Raw genomic sequence first — 14,776 nt, forward strand, 5'->3', positions numbered from 1 at the left:
CAGTGATTGGACCATCCCCTCATGTCAAACAATCACTGAGTTTGCGTATTTGTTTTACAGCTCTATAGACAAAGCAAGTTTGCTTAATATAGAATATGATATATGTTCTGAAACACTGAATTGAAGCAATTCAACTGGGTATAATTTATATAATTGTCAATGTTTTATAAATGTATTGCTGTGTTTCCCACATGGAACATATACTGACGCATGAAACTGAATACAATAAAAAAAACAATGGTTTAACTTAGGTATTCTATTGGACTGTAGCATTTACTTAGTTATTCATATAGCACTTGGACTTGCAAAGGGTTCTTGTCACCCTTTAGAGCGCAAAGCTGCTGAAAGGTTGGCTGCGATTTGTCCAATACGGTAGGTGTTGGTTGAGGTGCATGAGATAGAAAGATGTGTCTCAAACATAAGCATGATGGTGTTGCGGAAAGAGTGAGAACAGTCACTGCCATAGTAGTCAAGTCAAAAAATTCTTTAATTCCAAGAAATACATTCTTATAGAAATATTGCACAACACCCAATTTATTAACATATACAATTACAAATATCTTAAAATCAGCAACACATAGCACTTAATTGAATCAATTCAACCAACACGTTTCACCGGCCTAAAATCAATACAAAACGGCATAAGAATTAAAATATCTTCCTGCTAAAACTTATTAGGTGGTCAGTCACCCACTATCCTACAAATATTAAAATATTTGAAAAAGCAGCAGTTTAACTATCGACATGAAACTCATTTAGTCAACATGAGAACATAATAAAGTGCATTGTGTAGAACAAAATTATTGCAATCCGCAAATGTCTTGTTCGGTCTGGCCTCACTAACAGGACCAATTGTTCTGTATCAAGACCAGTTTCGTAATCAGGGCATCTTCCTAATTTGGTCAACATCAGGATAATAATTCAAGAAACATCCTTACCTACCGAAGGGGGATACCAATGGAGGCATGAGACAACTAAGAAGAAGTCCTTACATAAGATGTTATGGTTTTGCACAGGAAATGGCTGATGGCAATGACTACATCTTTGATTCTAAGGTCACATTGCAAGTTTAGGCACATGTCTCTCGACCGAATACCAATTTTTTTTAAACAGGCTGCAGGATCTTCTTCCTTTCCTCTAGGAGGCACACACAACCCATCAATAGATGGATCACTGAGTACTTTCTACCCTGCTACATGGACACTGACCATGGTTTTCAGCTATTTTTGCTTTCATCTCCGGCATTCATCATTCAGGTTCTATTCCTGCCCTCAGCCGCACAATTTCATTCCACAAAGGCTTATCTGAGATATTATATAAGTACGGGAAAACGTGTGAGATTAGGAAAGGAACCATTGAGCTCTTGTTCTTCAAATACTGAAGGTCCACACTCCAGCTAGTTTCAGCAGCACATCGCCTGAGAGTACTCTTTATTTTACTAATTTGTACTACTTCGCCCATTTCAAGGTGTATGTCAGGGACTCCCAGGCTCTTCAACATTACTGTCACAGGATTCCTCTTACCGGGAAAGATTAACATTAGCTCAGGTAGAATTAGCACTTATAGAAAATAAAGCACAAGGCTCTTGCATCTACCATAGTACTCCAGCTAAGGTCCTCTACCCCATCATTATGGCTTGCACCATTGCATTTTAGGGTAGATCAAGGAGTAATTTTAAAGTGCCACCTTATAAGCGTTCCCATGAGGCCTGTCTATCAATTGGCAGTACCTCTGCTCCACAAAGGGCCTGGGGGATTTGTTTACCCTGTATGACCTTACTAAGTGGCTCAATGGCATAGCTGCCATATTTATGATCAAACCTTTTCAAACCATTAACTTCAGCTGTCAATACAAGCCTTCGGGAGGCCAGGTGTTTGTTCCAATCATCTGAAAAAATCATACCCACGTACTTGTACCCTTGGACCTGCTCCAGTTGAGCATTACCTAGAAACCAAATGAATCTCCCTTTCCTTCTTGCGAAAACAGTGTTTTTGGCTTTTCAACATTGATCATTAGTTTATTTTCGAGGCAATATGAGCTAAGTGCATTTAATTTGCGTTGGAGTCCAATAGGCGTAAGATCCATCACCACCAGATCCAGTATCCAGTATCACATAAAACACTTAACACATTTAAACTACTGGTGAAGGAAGACATGAGCAAACTCAATTATGCCAAGGCAAAGAAAAGCAAACATAACTTAAGTCGAGCAGAACAAAGTACTGTGCGTAACTTGGCAAGAAGGTCGGAAATCATATTTCAATAAGCTGACAAAGGAGGAGGGCTCGTCATGATGGACCGTGAATTCTATGGTATTAAAGTCAATAATCATGTTAACGATAATAGCATCTATACACAACTAGAAATGGATCCAACTACAGAAATATCCAATCTCCTTGGAAAGATTCTAACTAAAGCTGTCAACTTAAATTGGATAGATGAAAACACCAAACAGTACCTGACCACTCAGTTTCCCAGACGTCCTAAGCTATATATGTTACACAAAATAGATAAAAGCATTATGAATCCACCTTTTAGACCAATAGTGTCGGGTTGTGGTTCCGTTTTTGAAGCACAGGGGCGATACATTGATGCTCAACTCCAATCTTTAGTTAAAGTTGGGAGACATATATTAAAGATACAATTGACTTTCTAAGAAGCATTACACCTTTACCAGAAACAAGAAATGAGGAATGGTACCTTTACACAATTGATGTTGTGGCACTCTGCACCGACATACCACATTCCAGTGGTTTAGAAGCAGTAGAGTGGGCATTACTGAGAACATCTGAGGACCACGATAGGAATATTTTGTGATTGAACTGTTGTAATTTTGTCTTCACCACAGCTATTTTTAATGTAATGATCTTGTTTGTTTTGTTGATCAGTTTTACCGCCAACTCAATGGAACATCAGTTGGTTTTCCAGGAGCCCCAGCATATGCCAACACTTTCATGGCTAAATTTGAAGAAGCCCACATTTTAAGAAACCCAACATGGAAGATCGGACTAATTTTCTTTCGACGTTACATTGACGATATCTTTTTAATCAGGAACCATCCTGAAGAATTGTTAGTGGAGAACATCTGAATCTTGAATACTAAATATCCCAGAATACAATTTACTTACGCCATCAACAAAATAGAAAAAGCATTTCTTGACGTGTGGATAGAATTGGATTCGCAAAAGAATGTGACTAGAATGTTCAAGAAACCAGCAGATAGGAACAATTCACTATTGTACCGGAGCTTTCATGCTCTGACACTAATTAAAAATTTACCATACTCACAATTCCTAAGGACTTGCAGGATAACTTCAGAAGTCAACATTTGTGAACAGACCATAGAACAACAAAAAATTAAATACATGGAAAGAGGATATCCTGGAAGCCAGTTGGACACACATGCAGAACGTGTACTTTCTCATGAAAGAATGGACCTACTACAAAAGAAAGCCAAAAAAACAACAAACAAAAAGGTATTTGTCTCCCTTTTTTCTACAGTATCAAAGGAGATTAAAAGTATTATATGCCAACGGTGGGAACTCCTAGAAGAAGAACCGGATTTTCATGGAATCTATACAGAGAAACCTCTCTTCCCTCACACAAGATCACGTAACCGTAAAGAAATCCTAACACAGCATCAAGAGAAGATCATTAAAGGAAATACGGGCACGAAGAGGTGCTATAACTGCATGTATTGTAACAATGTGATAGAGGGAGATACATTACGGCATTCCAGAACAGGAGAACAAATAAAAATCAGATACATGTCAGACTGCAATACTAACAATGTTGTATATTCCATCAAATGTCCATGTGGTCTATTATATATAGGGAAGACAAATGAAAAATGAAAATTTGTCTTACTGAACATAAGAGCAAAATCAGAAACAAAAATACCACAACAAGCTTGGCCACACATTGGGAACAGTGTCGACACACAATACCTCAACTGAAATTCCAAATCATGGAACAAGTGTCCATTACAGAAGGCATTGATACTTTCAAAAACACTCTTGCAAAGAGAAGCATTCTGGATTAATAAACTGAACACCCTTACACTATTAGGTTTGAATGAAAAGCTAGAAATAGCATGTTTTCTTTAATCAACCATTAAAAAAACGGATGTGACAGGTTAAACGTAGGTTCTGACCAGAGTCACTTCACACCTGTTTTCAAAAAGTCATCAGTACATCCACACATAAAGGTCTGAGGCATTCATAACCATCATGATTGTAATACCGCGTATGACAGTTGTGAAGAATGTTCAGTATTGTGATAAACAATGTACATTTGAGGATGTTCTGCATGAATCTATATACAAATGCACACTCACTGGTTACACCAGAATTTTGAGTCATTATTACTAATAGAACATCTTGATTCCATATAATGAATAACCTGATATACAATATCTTAGTTATAAGACTTTGTGGTGGATGTGGACGTGCTGCGGTTTACAGAATCTGTAATTAGGTTATGTTACACTATGGAAGTGATATTGGAAGTCTTGTAGATACTTTTGTATAACGGCTATAGTTTGTGATTGCTAATAATCCCATTGGAGAATGGGTGGTAAGAGATTGGTTTCACTGTCTTTTCCAATAACCTATAAAGTTGCAATGAAGCACAGTGAAGTCCTTAAAGGTTTCCTGTTTCAAGATGGCGCTCATATTTTTTTTTTATTTCAGTCATCAGATACGAACTCTACGTATGTTACACTCTCGCGCACCATTAGTGATGTTGAAGGTGGTGCGTGTTTAGCGATTCCTAAGCTTTTGTCACAGTTCATATCTTGGCTTGAATAAAGGTGCACCACAATGATCATGTGTTCGGCACCTCAGAGGCTGTTTTCCTATTAAAACATGGTGCTTACAATTTTCAGATGACCCGCAAATATCGCAAGATCACGCTGCTTTTTGTGTACTGGTAACGTGGAAGTTGAGTTAAGCTATCAACAGTGCGGAAACACCCTGACGCGGTACATTAATGTTTGCGGTAAGGCACCAGCACGCATTGAAGTGGCGGCAGTCTTTTCATTATGGTGTAGCATTATGAGTAACGCATTCTTTTCTCTGGCAGGGAGGGGTATAGCGTCTTAAGCATTTGAATGCGGAGTGGATAATTGATGCTGCGGCCCTCAAAAGCCTAAGGTAAATTGCAGCTTAGCTGCTATACTTTCTTCATTCAAATTGTACAATGAAACACGTATAGCACCTACCGTAACATTCTATGATGTGTTTTCAATTTAGAAAACAGACGAACCACTCATGGTCTTTTGGCTGAATTAGATCGTGCACAGGCACTCAAGATCTGAAGTGCTTTTTAACCGCATCGGAGCGGCGCTTATTTCCGCTGTGCGCTAAGCGCAAACGGAAACCTATGCGTTCATGATGAGCTCAGCTCGTCATGAGCGTACGAGAGGTGTAACTCATGATGAGCTGAGCTCGTCATCAGCGTCGAAGGGGTTAAGGTATATGGCTGACTCTTTGATTTTGGATAGAGATTTGACGTGGCTTTAAATTATGGTAATAATAGCATTCCCGCATTGTCCCATATATTTTTCCAGATGTTAGATGGAGTAAGCAGTATTCGTTTTTAAAGTTGTTGAAACATTCTGCTGGTGAGTTAAAAGGATCTACTAATAGCTATGCATGTGGTATGTTCACTGGTTGTTCTCCCCAAGGAGGTGAGAGGGTGTTGATAATCAATTGTTTAAGCAAAATGACATGTGGTTCATGCATCAGAAGTGCATGATGGCATTATTGCAAATGACATTGGTTAGTGGTGGTAATAGTGATTTAATAGTGCTGTTGATATGTTGGGTCTAACCCACTTTGTACTGAAAGAAATGTTTATTCGCGACAGGTTGTGCCCCTGACGAAGGGACCATTGTCCCGAAATGTATCGGGCTTCATTACACCTGCCTTTCATTGAATTCAATATACATGTTGTATGCTCATAATTGTTTGAAAAATGTATTTCTTTTTAATGTTTTGTTTGATTTGAAATGTGATATGTAATGTTGGTGCAAACATATCAAAAAAGCATTAAGGTAAAGCAAGAATAAAACTAAAATACACTCTTGCATAAAACTTTGATGAACTGGTTAAATATAATTTGTTTAAATTGTTGACATCAGGTCACTAGAGCTGTGCACGCTCGAGTCCAAGTTGCCTCAGGGACTTGGCCAGTCTTCCATTCAATGGTATAGCTGCCATATCTACGATCAAACTTTTTCAAGCCATTAACTTCAGTTGTCAATACAAGCCTCCGGAAGGCCAGGTGTTTGTCCCAATTTAGATCATCTGAAAAAATCATTCCCACGTACTTGTACCCTTAGACCTTTCTCCAGCTGAGCATTACCTAGAAACCAAATGAATCTCCCTTTCATTCTTGCGAAAAACTGTGTTTTTGGCTTTTGAACAATGATCATTAGTTTATTTTTCGAGGCACTAAGAGCTAACTGCATTTAATTCGCGTTGGAGCCCAATAGGCGTAAGATTCATGAACACCAGATCGCCTGCATACATAAGGCAGCTAATATGTAAGTAGGTAAGGATTTATAGAGCGCACGAATGCTGCGGCACCTTGGCGCTAGATGAGCAAAGAAATGTGTAGAGAATTGGGTGAGAGAGCTTCTTTCCTACTTCTTTACTATTGAGGTAAAAGCCAGGTCTTAAGCATTTTCCTAAACCATGGTCTAGTGGGTTGTAGTCTCATGTGGATCAGCAATTCATTCCAAGGCCAGGGTGCTTGATAGGAAAGGCATCTACCTCCCCATCTAGCCTTCTGGATTTTAGGGACCTGGACTAGTCCATTATTGGCCAATCTAAGATTCTGCCGTGGGGAGTGCCTTGAAAAAGATTCTGAAGGTCTGACAGCCCTCCACCATATAATGCTTTATACACCAGACATAGCACCTTGAACTCGATGCATTGCTTGACCAGAAGCCAATGAAGCTCTCTAATACTGCTAGAAATATGGTGGTATTTGAGAATGTTGAGCAGCACTCGTGCTGCGGAATTTTAAAGGGACTGAAGATTTAACAGTTGACGTTTGTCTATGCCGAGGAAAAGTGCATTGCAGTAGTCATTTTGTGAGAGAATTAGTGCGACTACAACAGATTTCCTGAGATCCAAGGGAATAAAAGGCAACATTTTGTGCAAGGTCTTTAGGAGAAAAAAGCAAGATGTTAAAAGATGAATGTGTCCTGCGAAGTTTAGTAGGTCATCAAATTAGATTCCAAGGTTCCTTCCTTTTACAGAGGGGTTTCCAGTGTGGTGGCCCATTCTCAAACTCCATGATCCCTGTTTTGTCTGTATGCAGTTTAAGGTAGCTCTGATGCATCAACCCCACAATGTGCTTCAGACAGTTGTGAAATCCCCTAGCCACGGTTTCCACACTCAAAGAAATCGAGATAACAATCTGATTGTCGTTGGGATATGATACCAGCGAGAAACTGTGAGCCTTTAGTCAGCTTGGCCAGAGAAGTGACATAAATGTTAAACAGGGTTGGTGACAATGCTGAACCTTGGGGAACTCCACAAGAGAGGGAAAACCTCTCTGATCTAAAATTGTCCCAACACACCTTCTGTTCCCTTGCAGTGAGGAACGAGGTGAGTAAGGTTAGGACCGCCTCTTTAATTCCTATTGCCTTCAGCCGCTGCGTTAATACCAGATGATTAACAATATCAAACACTGCTGATAGGTCAAGCAGAATAAAGATGACTCTTCCTCCCTCATCTAGCTGTCTGCGTATTTCCTCAGTGGCCATAATTAGGGCTGATTCAGGGGAGTGTTTTGGTCTGAAGTCATGTTGGGTGGGATCTAGGAGGTCAGTGGTGTCTAGGTAACCAGTTAGGTCTTGGTTGATTGATTTTTCAAGAATTTGTCCGCACGCAGTAAGTGGGATATGGGCCGGTAATTATTCACCTCGGAAGGGTCAAGAGAAGCTTCCTTTTGAATGGGTCTAATGCATGCTATCTTCCAGGAAGCGGGGAAAGCCCCTGACCTAATAACATTATTCAAAAGTGGATTTAATTGAATACCAATCTTGTCCAAGGCCAGATGTATAATAGCGGGGGACAAGGGTCAGTCAGGGACCCTGATTTTGTGGATAGTAATAGATTGTTTACTTTGTCCACTGTTAAAGTTGAGAAACTGGTCAATAGGCAAGAAGTGATCTCCGGGATAGAGTTCTCAGTGAGTAGTATTAGGGCTACGGTAGGGGCAGGAACCCTCCCTGCAAGTTCATCATAGACCTTTTAAACTTTGGTCTGAAAGAAATTGGCCACTTTATTACAGAGGGTTTGATCTGGTGCAAATTGATTCACCTGTTGCAATTTGGACAAAACACTAATGGTTTTAAAGAGCTCTCTTGAATACTTTTTAGCCACCTCGATTTAGTTTGTGAAATAATTCATCTTAATGCTTTTAATGGCTTCCTTGTATTCAGATAATGCTAGTGTGTAAGTAAGTTTACCCTCCATGCCCGCTCCAGGTACCTACACTTATATTTTATAAGTTTAGGAGCTGAATTTTTCCAGGGGACTGAAGCTTTATTTATTCGCTGTTTATTTATTTTTTCTGGGGCCAACTGATCCATAGCGGATCTAATCCATCCATCAAAGTTGTTGGCCACCATGTTATTATCTGGCCCTAGAAAGGGTGGATTTTTATCAAGCGCCTCTATTAGATCTTCTTTGTTAATTTTATGCCAAGATCTAAATGTGGCTTCTGTCCATCCTGTCGAATGCCGCTCAGAAGTCAACAAAGTAGCAAAAAGGCCCCCTACCAGGTCCATTGACCCCCTTGCAACTCCCCACAGCATGAAAAAGTGGTCCATTGTTCAATGCTTTGGTCTAAAACATACCTGCTCCATAGGGATCAGTCCGCTGTCAAAAGCCCAGGCAACTAGATGCTTTAATAGGGTTTCAGCAAAGAGTTTAGAAGCGATAGCAAGATCAGATGATAGTTAGCTGTCCATTGTAACTTTTTTATGAATGAGCTTCACCATGGCCCCCCTACATGAGTCCGGTAGGATACCTGAACCTATTACCCATTTGAAAAACCCACATAAAATTAGTCCCCACTTCCTAGGATCCTTCTTAAAGATCATAGACGGAAGACCATCTGGGCTGCCCATCCTAGAGGCTTTCATACTGCAGATTATTTCAGACAGTATTGCTGCAGTCTGGGTATTTGCTATAGCGTCTCTGTCCACTTGAGAGCTGGTCAGAGTCGGCAATATATTCTCAGAATTTCCACCACTATAGAGTGAGTAAATAAAGGTATGCCAATCTTCCTCGCTTATCACGCGAAGATGGTGAGGAGAGAGTAACCGAGTTCGCAGCTGCCAGAAGTGCTTACTACTATTATCTACATTGACAGCTAACATTATCTCCCAGTTTACCCTATAAAACTCCCATTTTATTGAGCACATAAATTGCTATATGCAATTTTCTAAGCTTCCATGGCTTCTCCTATACTGGCAATACTTGGATTTAATGTGAAGCGTCGATGTCTCTTGTTTACCGCTCTTCTACCCTTACGACAGTTGTCATCGAACCAGCCATTCCCCTTTCCTCTTGTCCTGCTGGTTTGATTGGGGCCCCCCTTTGCCAGCTTAAAGTGGGATAATAATTGCTCCATCAGTCTGTGGTACTAACCTAACGCATCATGTCCTACTTCCAAATGTAAAGGTTCTAAATCAATAGAGGAGAAAGCCTGCAGTGCTTCTTCCATGATCAAAACTATGATTCTCCTCTGATAAACTAACTCAAGGGGCAAGGTAGCGTTTGCACAGGCCAAAAAATGATCTTTGTACCCCAAGCTTAGAGCATAATGATCACTAGATTACCTAAATCAAAAATTCCAAAGTTTTTCACACTATAGAACTGATGGATTAGGACAAACACATAGTCAATGGACATATTGTTGTTGCCATATTTTAAGGTTCTAGTGGGAGGTATGGCCTCATTACACTGACCGTTGACTTGATCAGATCCTGTTAGGATAAACAAGGCAGTAACTTTGCATCTCCTTCACTGGTACTTGCCAAAAGATTACATTCAGTAATGTTTAATGCCAACCGTAGCTCTTTCACTGAGTCTTCAAACTCTTTGAATGGTGATTTTTAATTTCCCCCCGCTACAATAAACAGAGCTTCTGGATAATCCATAGACAATGTTTTCACATCATTAACCAAGGTGGGACTATATGCTAAGAAAGACTGGTTGTTTTAACTCTGCGTCGTCAATAAACAAATCCGTTAAGCAAGCAAGGACCCATACACACATTGTTTGCAGCTTCGTTACAGCCATTCATATTAACCATTTTAGTTGTGGCAGTTATAGAGTGCGTAGCACGTGGACAAGAGGATTCCGCCATGGAGTATATTATATAAAGTGCACCCAGAAGAAAAAGAATCCCAACACTGGGAATCAAGGTTAAACAAAGAGGATATGTAATAAGCTGGGTATACTCTGCAACAACAGTAGCACAATCCCTTGCATATGGCCATGTCTGAATTAATTGGGGTGGCGGAGTGGGCTAAAGAACGGTGATGGATTAAACTCAGATATTTTGACTGGGTGTGAGTGTTTGATTGGTTCAGATGCTCCATCCATCACCACCCCCTTTTGTACCGCTTTGGCCGCCATAAGTGTGGCAGGGTATGCTCAGACGTGAGTCCCTTGCTCACTTTGCCACTGGATTCAAGCAAGCCGGGCTGAAGACAACTGTAATGCCAGAAACCAGTCCTCGGGCGCTTGTTTCCAGTCCAGGGAAGGCATGGCTTGGCAGTTTGGGCTGGACTGTTCCCATTAGGCACAGGGTCAGACTGATTTGCATATGGCCATGTCTGAACTGGGGTGGCGGAGTGGGCTAAAGAACGGTGATGGATTAAACCCAGATCTTTCGACTGGGTGTGAGTGTTTGATTGGTTCAGATGCTCAGTCCATTACCACCCCCTTTTGTACCACCATGTTTACTCCTTCATCACTCCCCTCCCTGCAAGCCTAATACTTTATTTTAAATTCCAGTTACTCGTTTCCATCCATTCTAGTTTACATGCAAAGTCCCCTGTCTGGCATTCTAAAGATTTATTTCGATATATTTACACTTGAATTAGTAATTGGGAATTATAGTTCTGGGAAAAACAGAAACAACGTGGCAAAAGGAAAGTTAGCCTTTTTTTCAACAGGGCACAGGTTTGGGAGAGGGCTGAGGGTCTGATTTAGAGTTTGGCAGACAGAGAGAACTCTGTTGGGATGGCGGAGGACATTGCCCTTGACATCCCGAGGGATCTAACATTGCCAAATCTAGAGTCGTCCACCAGCCCTGTGAACAACTCTGCACTTTAACAGGAGCCACTGTTGCAGTGCTTCCTGTCAATGCTGTAAAAGCTCTACAGGTGGTTCAGTCAAATAGGACGGTGTGGTATCTTCCGCCTGCACTCCCCCCGGCGACTCCGCGTGTGATGGAGCTGCTCGCGGTGACATCACTTAGAATGTCACTGCGACCAGCGTTCCAAGGCGAGCGCCGGGGAGAACGCGAACAAGCGGATTGCGAGGAGGCTGTGGCTGAGGTCGCGGGGTTGAATTTCATGTTAATAAAGTCTCAGAGTTTATACCTGCAAGGCGTCACGCATGTTCTTTTGGCCATCACTACACTGGCGACGAGGGAAACTGACGCCTGCGACCTCAACACGCTGACAGACTCCGGAACTCCAGCTGATGAATGAAGAAAGAAGAATTCCGCGCTTCAGAAACAGACGGCGCTGTGTAGGAATCGCCTTCAGAGGAACAGAGGGAGTCGTGTGGAGAAGAAAATAGAGTGTAGCAGCCTTACATCCTGTCAAGTAAGTGCTGGTCGGACGGAAGAAAATTCCCCGTCAGAAGTGATTGGTGAAGCAAGGTACCGAGACCGGGATATGAAGAAAGGAAGAGAGAGGAGTATACACTCTCATGCATGAATGAACTAACCTACTTAAGAGAACGTGGTAGGGGTGCCTTTGCAATCCCGTGCTGACTGGTTTTAAGAGTTCAAGTCGCGGAAGGAACAGTTGGGTTTTCGTCCCTTAGAGGTGCCTGGTTCCGTCTATGTGAGAAAAATAACCTCCTGTCAGCTGCCTCGAGGTGCGTGGTTCTCATCGCACAGCGACTGTTCTTCTTGGTCTGCCACGGGAGGAAAGAATTACGAGTGCTGCATATTCTTGGGCAGGCTGTGATCGGAAGCACATAATAGTGTGTGTGTGAGGAGCATCGGAAAGTGCGACAGCGAGACAGAGGGAATCCAACTGTCCGTTCCTCACTGACTAAGCAGGAAAAGTTTGCCGCTTTTAGCCGCGCTGTGGAGATCGCGCGGTTTACTTTAAGCCTGGTGTGATTCTCACTGTCAGGATCGTAAGCTGACGTAAGGGAGCAGAGTAATTCCTGTGGTGTGAAGCAGACGGCGTCGGACAGGAGTCTTCACCTCGGTAACATACTCGGAGTGAGAACGGGGTGGCAGCCGAGCGTGAGGGGTGGTGGCACCAAGGGGCATGCTGCCTAGAAGTCCAGTGTTAGCTCACAGCAGGTAGCCGAGTGTAGAGTTAGCGTTTGTCTGTGTGAGACATTTACTAAGCACTCATTGCTGGCAAGATCAGAGTGGTAACGGTGAATGACTGGAAAGGCTCAGCTAACATAAGGAACCCAGCGAGGCTGTCACCACAGACAGCGTTTCCTTAATAAACATTGCCAGAACCTCTCTGCCAAAGTACTCGGAGCGTGATGCATGCGCTGTCATGTAAGAATAAGAACATTGCCGATGTTTGAAGTCATTTTAACCGGAACTTGCCAGGAAGTGTTTGACGTTTAACACATTGAGGAGCGAGGTGGTTGAGGGAAAAGTAACCCTGCTTCTTTATTTTCAGGTGCCCCCCCCCCGCTTTTGAAGGGAATCAATTGGTTCCACCCCGTTTTGACTTGCGTGTAGGGGAATGTTTCCTTTATCCTCATTCCCCGCACAATCTGTATCAAGCCAGTAGCAGTCTGAACTAAGGAGTACTGGCCGTATTTACAAGACCAGGAGACATAACTTTGGATTTTGTTCTTTGGGTTCCCTGCGGTCCGGGGTTGGACTGTGCTATGCGATTTATGTGGAATGTTATCCTCTGGTACCTGAGATCAGTCTTGACAGGCGTACCCACCACTGTCCCCACTAAGGTGTTATATGCACCCAGAATGCAAAGTAGAATTGTATGCAAATGTGTTATATGCGATTTTATGTCATTCAAAATAGCACCCTGCTCTAAACTTACACAGTGACAGATATAATATAACACTGTGTTTGGGTTCCCTGTTTGCACATCACACAGCGACTTTGCACTATGCAGAGTGTGACCCCTCCACCCTTTTTCCTGACTAACCCAGGTGATCCCCCATACAATGGAAAAAGTGGAAAAAAGTGTTTTTGAACTACGCCACGGTGTGTGGGCCTAACCTTGGTTTGGAAAGGAAGGTAGCATTGTTAGCGTATTACTTAGGTGCGGAAGGAGAAGAGGTTCTAGACCACCTCCCAGAGTTAGGGACTCAAGAAGCAAGGGGTCTCAATGAGTTAGAAGTTAGTTTAAAGAAATTGGACTTACACTATCTCCCCAAGACAAGCACAATTATGGAGAGGTACCACTTTGGGAGGAGGACACAGAAGGAGGGGGAATCTATTGAAGATTTTGTCTCTGAATTGAGGAAACTAGCAGCTACGTGCAAGTTCGGTGGGGCAAGTGAGGAGAGGATCACGGATCAGTTTGTATTAGCTTGCAGGATCGAGCGGGTACGGGAAGAGTTGTGGCTGAAGGATGACCCACCCCTGAGGGAGGTTCTCATTATAGCTAAACAAGTTGAGCACATGTTACAGTGTGTCAAGGAAATAAAGCAAGACACCCGGGAGAAAGGAAGCGAAGACAAACCCAATGTCAGTGAAGTAGTGACCGAGTGTGAGGCTGTGTCAGTGATCAAAGGCCAGAAAGTAGCAGGTAGAGAGCAGAGGGTGAGTAAGTTGGGAGGAACATTCAAGGGCACCTGCTACAGGTGTGGCAAGCAGGGGCATCTTGCTAACGACAAAGAGTGCCCCGCCCTCAGGTTTACATGTAATAAGTGCGGCAAGAAAGGTCACTTCAAGCAGTATTGCAAGAGTGGGCAAGGGTTTGGAAGACAGAGTAGAGACAGGACGAACGAAGTATGTGACGAAATTGTAGTGCAGGTAAAAAAGTTACAGATCCAAAGCCTTGTGGACGCCACATGCGAGGAAATGGGAGTACAAGTTGATGAGGGTCAGGTCTGCAGCCCCAAAGACACAATAAAAGTGGGGAGCACTGAGTTAGATGCACTGTTTGATTCCTGTTCTAGGATAACCATTATCAACGCAAAAGAATTCACTCGTGTGTCCAAGGGGAAGATAGTGTTGAAAAGTATGGACCTGAGACCTGGGGGGTATGCTGGTCGCCCCATCTCTATGAAAGGCTACTTCCTAGGAAAAATTGAGTACAAAGACAGGACAACTGTGTCCAAAGTGTATGTGTCCACTGTCGGGGATAACATCTTGGGGTGGCAAGCACAGAAGGAGTTAGGGGTCTATCTCAATCCCAATAGCAATCCCCAGATCCTGATACAGGAGATACAGGAGCAAAAGACAAACGTAGTGACTGAGTTCAAAGAAGTGTTCAGAGAGGAGCTGGGATGCTTGAAAAACTACTGTCACAAGATAAAACTGAGAGAGAACGCAAAGCCAGTCGT

At 42.4% G+C, this 14,776-nt stretch overlaps 1 protein-coding gene across 3 annotated transcripts in view; it reads right to left on the reverse strand.

The window, feature by feature from the left end:
* SYT16 (synaptotagmin 16) overlaps positions 1-14,776 on the reverse strand; it is a 690,595-nt gene that overhangs the window by 460,019 nt on the left and 215,800 nt on the right. The window lies entirely within an intron of this gene.

Source organism: Lissotriton helveticus, chromosome 9 (genome assembly GCF_964261635.1).
Source record: "Lissotriton helveticus chromosome 9, aLisHel1.1, whole genome shotgun sequence".
NCBI classification, from domain to species: domain Eukaryota; kingdom Metazoa; phylum Chordata; class Amphibia; order Caudata; family Salamandridae; genus Lissotriton; species Lissotriton helveticus.